Raw genomic sequence first — 9,134 nt, forward strand, 5'->3', positions numbered from 1 at the left:
TCACACACACACACACACACACACACACACACACACACACACACAGTGTGGTACAGTAGGTATCCTGGGGCTGATGTCTAGGTACAAGCATTGACCTTTATTGTCCAGATGAGGGGAAATATTAGATTATCACTGACCTGATTCAGCTACTGACTCGTATCACCTGAGATTAACATCATGCGGATTAACACAAACAAACACATGTAGCACACAAAAGCCTGTGCAAACACACGCCACACTAACCTTTTCACAAAAAAGCCCTTCAACAACAACAAAAAAATGGATTTACCACATAAAAAAGGAATATAAGATATAATGTGCAATAAATAATGATAAACTGTTATAACTGTTGTTAATACTTTTATTTTGGTAATTTAAAATTTTGAATTTAGCCACATCTAGATGTAGAGTTCAACATCACATCCAGTGTGGACAGAATCCTTCAACATGACAAAGCCAAGCAGTTAATGAATCTGAGAACTGCCATCATGTCAGAACTCGACTACAGAGAGAGAGCGAGAGTCGAGCCAGGGGGACAAAAAGAGAGAGTACATTCGTCAGCGTGATTTAATTTGATATGGCTAGGCCACGAGCTCATCTAATTGCAGGGAAGTTGATCTGACAAATGGATCTGGTCGGTGTTATTATGCTGTACATGCGCCTAGAGGGTGAAAGAGTCACTCTGTACAGCTCCATTGATAGTAATGACGCAAACACAGACATTTCAGATTAGTACCGCTTCCTTAATATACCCTTCATCAAGCCTTACCTTAAAAAAAAAATCCAGAAACTAAGAGTCTATGGGCGTTTTTATTTCTAGGAATATGTTTTATCATATCAAACTTTAATCCAGTGTTGTTTTAGTGTAATTGATATACTCTTATGGTTTTTGCTGAAAATGTTTTCACCCTCAGGTCATCCAAGATGTAGAAGAGTTTGTTTCCTTCTCAGAACAGATTTGGAGAAATTTAGCATCACATCACTTGCTTATCAGTGGATGCTCTGCAGTGAATGGGTGCCGTCAGAATGAGAGTCCAAACAGCTGATAAAAACATCACAATAATCCACTAATGTGCAATAAATAATGATAAACTGTTATAACTGTTGTTAATACTTTTATTTTGGTAATTTAAAATTTTGAATTTATTTTTATATTTTCTGATTTCATTTAGATTTTAGTTATAATAATTTTGTTGTGCTTTTGCCATTTTTATTATTATTTTTGTAACATATGTATAGTTGCTATTTTTTTTAAATTTTAGTTATTTTAGTACTTAAACTTATTTTATTTAAGATAGTAGCCAAGGCAATATTTTTAATTTCCATTAAATGTTATTCTGTTCATCAGTTAATGTCTGGTGAAGAGAAAAGCTGCGTGTTTGTAAGAAACAAATCCATCAAGACGTTTTAACTTCTGGCCAAAATATCAGTTCATAATCCATAATAATGCTCAAATGAAAAGTCCATCTCCTCTTGTCCTCTCACATTAAAATCCACCTAACATATTTGTTTAGAACTGTTTTGGACTGTTTTCACTTGTAAACGGTGATTGATCTGTGCAGATTTCTTTCCTGATTCAGACGAGTTTACATTTTCACTGGATGAATTAATATTATGGATAGATGACTCGTATTTTAGCCCAGAGCAACGATTTGAAGTTAAAAATGTCTAATTGATGGGCTTGTTTCTTACAAACATGCAGCTTTTCACTTGCCAGGACATTAACTGATGGACTGGAGTGGTGTGGATTACTTGTGGATTATTGTGTTGTTTTCATCAGCTGTTTGGACTCTCATTCTGACGGCACCCATTCACTGCAGAGGATCCATTGGTGAGCACGTGATGCAATGCTAAATTTTTCCAAATCTGTTCATGTTAATTGTATTCCAAGTAAGAACTTTTTTATGGTTTTAGTTTTAGTTAACGGCAATAACCCTGCTTACTTAGTCATATTATCATATTAGTACACCCTCGTGCACATACTAAGACCCAAAGGACGCAGATTAAAGGGCATAAATGAGCAGACAGTGCAGCTCTACTCATTTAAAAAGCCTGATTCAAACCTCAAGGGTGGTATACAGTAGAGATGCATTGGTGTAGTTCCCTGGTATGGATGCTAAACCAGTGTAGAAACCAAAAACATTAGCCTACTGCAATTGAGCTGTGGGAATTTACGATTTCTACACAAAAACACACAACACACACACTGTCTTATATTCTTAAGCGAACCCCATGAGAAAAGCAAAACCTGCCGACATTCACAGACAAACATGTTGCCAATCAAACGCATGTTGTTTGTGATGTAGTAGAGGTTGTAGTAGACTGCACACACAGTGGCGTGCACAGACCTCCGGAGGGGCAGGGGAGAATTCACGAGAGAAGGGAACAATCGTGGTCCACTTTGGGGGTTGGGTTTGGGTCCCCTGTGGTAGAAATCACGGACCGAAAGGGCACTTTAGCGTCAGCGAATAAAGGAGCAGGGGCTTGAGCCCCCCTGTGCACGGCACTGTGCACACACATAGTTTATGTACTGTAAATCTGTAAGGAGGTGAACTACAAGGTGAAATATCCATTCTGGGAGCATCTGTAGAGCTCTACGATTCAGCGGAGGTTAACTTAGAGGTCGCAGCAGCTTTCAGTTCTCTATTAGGAGAGAATAATGCTCTAATGGAGAGAAGCAAGGCCGCTCAAAAAACTGGCTCTGATGTGGACGTCTCCAGGCTGGAAACCTACTTAATAAAACACAGTCTGCTGGTCTTTCAAGACCACTCATTTGATCCTGATGGAAAACAAAGGGGTTTCTCTTTCTGATCTGTCAAAAGCGTTTTTTCTCAATTTTACCTTTGTTTAAACCCGAAACCATTTACACACTCCCATGGCCGTCCTTAGCTGACACCGGGCCCTGCGGCGAACAGACCGAGAACCTCCCCTCACCCCCGGAACGCGATCGCGAATGGACCGGGGGGGGCCCTCGGTCCGTTCGCCGCGGGGCCAGGTGCGACCGCACCAGTTGCACCCCCCTAAGGACGGCCCTGCACACTCCACAGATCAAGACCAACTGATACAAACACACTCGTTTCTGTTGTTTATACCGTTTCAATCTTGTAAAAATTATGTTCAACGTTTATATCATAATATAATTTAATCAATATTTTACATTATACTGTAAGCATTGCATGCTGTAAAACTGGAAATCATTTAATGTTGTACTGTTGTAACTCCAAGCGGTTATTTTTATATTACAGTGCATGCTGTAAAATCATTTTTCAACACTGTAAATCATTCAGCGGTATAAATAGTCAAAGCTATTGTGTCATAAATGTACTTTTATGCTATTTTGTAAACATTACATGCTGTAAAACTAGTATACATACTTTCTACAATGCAAGCTAAAAAAATCACTGTTTAGTGTTGTAAATCATCGTCGAGAGTTGTTTTGTGCATCGTTTACATTGCAGGCTGTACCATCATTGTTCAATGTTGTAAAGTTAACAATGTAAAGCCATTTTGTATATTATTTTGTTTTGTTTTACGTCTAAGTGTTGTAAATTTTTCAATCATGTAAATCACTTTAAAGCTTTTATGTTGCAATACTATATTGTGTGTACATGCTAAACTGTCATAAAGCTATTATTTCCATTGGTGAGCAAGTGATGTAATGCTAAATTTCTCCAAATCTGTTCTGATGAAGAAACAAACTCATCTACATTTTGGATGGCCTGAGAGTCAGTACACTCATCTTCAGCTCATTTTCATTTTTGGGTGAACTACTTTTTTAATATTGCCATGCGATATACAAAAATCTAAGTGTTTTCTCAATGTGCTATCTAGACTTGTGCCGGTATTCGGTAATGCGATATATCACGGTAATGAATATGCACGATATTGTTATCGTGGGCACTTCTAAATACCGTGAATAATTATATATTACAAATCTGTAGTTTGCTCCTAAATATTGATGCAAGGTATAATGGAGTTAATTGTGTTGTGCTGGGAGATTGTTTAATCCTCCGCTGATGTTCCGGGAGCGGCGCGAGGATTGATCGTCCTCCAGGGCAGGAGGGGTCAGGAACCTTCTGGCTGCCCAATCGATGTCATCCGTTTCAAGGGCGGTGGGACTCGATAACGGTTTTCTTCTAAATCCAGAATCTGCTGCCCTCCATCAACAAGTGGTGATAAACAGATGGAATCAGACGAGGGATTTGCAAGGTCGAGGTCAGATGAAAGTTTTGCAAACAATTTATGGTGTGACAGTTTCACACACACATATTGATCTGCATTTGTAACCTTGACACCATGTCACAACTCACAACCAGGCACGATTCCAGGCGTGTCTCCAAACACAACTCAATTTAATTTAAACTTAATTTATTATATTTACATTTTTAATTAATAATATTGAAAAGGTACATTTTAAGTGTAATATTTAATGTTGTTCATTAAAATATTCGTGATGATGCAACCTTGAGTAGTGTGCAGGATTTATATTTTTCTAGTTTATAGTGTCATTTTATGCAACACACATACGATTGATTTGGGTGTGTAAAGCACTATATGCATTTTTAAATAATAATACTCAAAATTGAATTATTAAATACATTTTAAATGTAATATTAAGCATTGTTCGTTAAAATGTTTTTTGACACACCTACACTTGATTGATTTTATTTTTTTATTATTACTAAATATATTTAAGACAAACAAAATGTGTGTGTAGAGTTTGTACTCACTCATCTAGTGTTTATATCATGACAAAAGTTTGTTTTCCACATCCTCTGACTCTTGTTCTTGTCTTCTTGTTTTTCCCGTGAGCCTTAAAAGACAAGAAAAAAGGAACATACATCAGGTTGATTTTGTTTGCACAGGTGTTGTTGAGTTTTGTTTGATGACTCACATGTTTGTACAAATGAAACAGGTGTGCTCACAATGGGAATGTGGCTGTATATTGGACGTTTGACAAAAGGAGAGCACGCAAATGGCGTTAAAGCAACAAAAAAGGCTTATCTTAAAGAAATCCCATGTAAAACCTTAAGCCATTGACTGCTTAATTTCAGCTGCAGTTTGTGTCCAAATAAGAAAGTGTGTACTAAAACACAGGCGCAATGGTAACCATTCCAATAATGCCAAAATTGCTCTATTTTATTTAACCGCAGTATTTACTATGAGAAAAGTAAATCAAGTCAGGCGGTTCGGAGTCCACACGTACGCGCTCTAACATCCAATTATTTCGGCTCTCAGAAGAGCACTCCAGTTCCCTGTAATTGCCAGGCGTGTGTCGTCCTGTGCAGTGTTGCATTCTGGGAGCTGTTAGGAGACAGGTGAAAGGCCCTCTGAGGGATTCGATGAACCGCACGGCACAGCAAATCACAGAAACTTCCAGAAAGCCGAGTGGACAAAGCAGAGGGGTCAAGGACAGGTGACCTGAACCAAACAGCATGATGATGATGATGATGAGCGCCGACTGAGAGCCAGTTTGAGAGAGAGAGAGACTGAGAAAACGGATTTAATGTTAGCGAAGCTACTTTGAAACTGCTATAAATCGACTCATAATGATTATGTGAGTTATGATAATGATTAAATATTCAACTATACTATATTGACGCTATTTAAGGTGGCGGTATGAGCTCATATTTACTATTGACATATCTCCAATTTATTAAAACCAATTGGTATGAAAAGAATGAGGATCTAACATGAATAGCTGATCTAACATGAATAGAAATATATTTATATATAACAATATAAATTAAAATATTAATACACCATGTATATGTAAATATTTACCTTATATTATGAATATCATATAATATATGGTAAAATATTGGATGACCAATAATTTTCTCCTATTAAATTCAGATAAGACAGAGATATTATTTATTGGACCAAAAAACAGTACACAGAATCTCTTAGATTACAATTAGCATCTAGAGGGACGTACTGTTACTTCCTTTACAGTCAAAATACATGTCATTAACTAACTGCATGATTTTTTACTGTACATTTCTGCCATATGGACATAACCTTGACATCGTCACCACTGATAAACCACTCCTAAATATAATGTAGAAACTTTCATTTTCTGTGAAGCTGCTTTGCAATGATTTGTATCGTGAAAAGCGCTATACAAATTAACATGAATTGAATATAAAATACGAAATATATTTTTATATATAACAATATAAATAAAAATAGTAATATACTGTGTATATGTAAATATTTTACCTTATATTATGAATATATTATATACTTGCAAAATAATCTATTCTATTAATTAATTATAATTAAATATAATAATTAATAAATATTACTATAAGTATGCTATAATTTCATGATTATTATAATTTCTAATATAATTAAATTATATTATGTATATTGTATGAATTGTATATATATGTGTGTGTTTATATATATATATATAATTTAAAAATAATTAATATTAATTAAAATAATTAATTTAGTACATCATTTAAATTTATAATTTAAACCATTCTAATTTAAATTAAGTCAGATTTTTCTAGTATTTTTATTGTTGTTGTTATAAATTTCGTCTGCTTAGTTATTCCACAACACTGAAGCTGTCAGAGCTGAACAGGTGAAATTAGACGGAGGATGTCCTTAAACCCTGAAAGATGTCACAGCACCTTCCTCATCAACACTTCCTCATCTTCTCCTGACATCAGCTCATCAGTCTCATCATTACCATGTCATTATTTCTCCCTATGACTCCAAAAAGGCCTCGTTTGGACAATCACACAAGTATGAAACATCATTGGCTTTACCTCCAGGCTCTTTGAAGACCTTGCCGAATATAGCCGCGACCTCTTCCTTACTGGGACCATGTGGAGCGTCTGGGGACGTCAGTCCTGCAGCACTCGACGTGTGTGTGCGTGTTCGCTCCTCGGGCGTTCTCTTCACTGTCCTGTCTATAGAAATAACTCTGTTACGCTCCTCGTCACCGAACACACTCCAAACTCCCAGTGACAGCCCACCCTTCCTGCATCAAAGCCGTCCCAACAGCTAACGTCAAGAAAAACTGCGCTGTCAACACAAAAAAACACAAAAGTTGCCCTTTCTAAACCAAGAGAGGTTGAACTAAACGTCTCCTAATATAATTTCACTTACCTGGCCTATCACTTGAAGCAAACATCCCTCTTCCTTACTGGGACCATGTGGAGCGTCTGGGGACGTCAGTCCTGCAGCACTCGACGTGTGTGTGCGTGTTCGCTCCTCGGGCGTTCTCTTCACTGTCCTGTCTATAGAAATAACTCTGTTACGCTCCTCGTCACCGAACACACTCCAAACTCCCAGTGACAGCCCACCCTTCCTGCATCAAAGCCGTCCCAACAGCTAACGTCAAGAAAAACTGCGCTGTCAACACAAAAAAACAGAAAAGTTGCCCTTTCTAAACCAAGAGAGGTTGAAATAAACTTCTCCACATTCGACAGCCTCAGACAGTACCATATTACAGTGATGGTATTTGATGGTAATACCATGGTACTTTGATCAAAACCAAGGTACTGAAATTCATGTACTATGGTATTTACGTGATACACGCCAAAGTAGTTCCAAGAATACCCTGTTATGTTATAGTAGCACTGGTATAAGTCATTGTAGTATTACAGTAACATATGGCCAATATTTTGACTAAATCAGAAATTATTTGTTATAATTTTTTTAAATACTCATTATTAAAAATGATTTGTATTTAAATTCTATTGGTTTAAATTATGAACTTAAGATTTGTTTATTTTTTTAAATGTTTTTAAATTTCTGCATATTTCAATAAAAAAGCGTCTTAATTTTTTAAACAAAAAGCAATCAAAAAGTACCATGATATCAAACTTTTTGGACATGTACCATGACAATACCATGTTTTTGTTGGATTCACACCATAGTAGTAACAATGTACCATGTTTTCAGTCATTTAATATAATCAGTCATAAATTTTAAATGTAAAGTCACCTTTTATTAAACCATACTATGTTGTTTTAGGAAATGTACCATTATCTACATCTAACTACCATAATTATTACCATCTGATACCACCACATTATCCATCATGTAAATATGTCCAAAAAATAAAATAAAAATAGCATGGTACATGAATAATACGGTAATAATATGGTAATCATCTGAAAACATTTACATTGGTTAGTTTGCATTAGTCAGCTATTAAACTAAAATGAAACCAAGAACAAAGAGTGTTTATGTTGAATGTTTAAAAAGACACTTTGAAGAGGAATCTGAGCTGAAAGCCAGTGTTTTTGTTTTGTTTTTTTCTGATGTCTGATGTTATTTATTTTATTGTGTTTGCAAACGTGCAGGGCTTTACATCTGTTTGCACACATTTCGGTATTTTTTTGACCCAAAAGCCAAAGCAAAGATCAAAAGATCAAAAACAAGTGAGAGATGATCTTCAGGGCATGAACACATCATTAACATGCTTGCACCTGAGCCTGACCTTCAAGGTTAAAAACACACACATAAATGAACAGAACAAACACACGCACTTGCAGGGATAGTGAGGTTTACAGGTCACGCTTACAGAAGCGCACACACACACACCTGTCTGTTTCAGTGTGTCAGTGTTCAGCAGATGTCACATGATGTCAAACAGTATGTGGCTGATCATGCAGATCAAACCCGCAGGTCCATCCGTTCAGAGATCCTCAGAGATGAGAAGCACACCCTAAGCTGATGCCATTAATGAAACACAGGAGCTACAACACATCAACACATGAACAAAGGCATGTGTGACTGGAATTTAAGTATTAAACAGATAAATAAGACAGGAAATTGTGTTTATATATTTTGCTATACTACACAAAATCAACATTGTAACAATACACAATTTAATATTTTAATTTATATTTTTTACATCATATGAAAAAAAACTATATTTTATTTATTAATATTAAAAATAAAATATTTTTATGTGATATAAATAAAAATCTAAATATTTATAAAAATGAATTTATTTTATTTACATTATTCAATAATTAACATATTTAACTATTTATTTTTTAAGAAACAAAACATACAAACTGTATATATATATATATATATATAGTATATAGCATTGTTTTTATAAATTTAAATAGAAAAGTATTTTTATAATATTCATATTTATAATA

This window comes from Sinocyclocheilus rhinocerous, unplaced genomic scaffold (genome assembly GCF_001515625.1).
Source record: "Sinocyclocheilus rhinocerous isolate Xijiao unplaced genomic scaffold, SAMN03320098_v1.1 scaffold945, whole genome shotgun sequence".
In the NCBI taxonomy this organism is placed as follows: Eukaryota; Metazoa; Chordata; class Actinopteri; order Cypriniformes; family Cyprinidae; genus Sinocyclocheilus; species Sinocyclocheilus rhinocerous.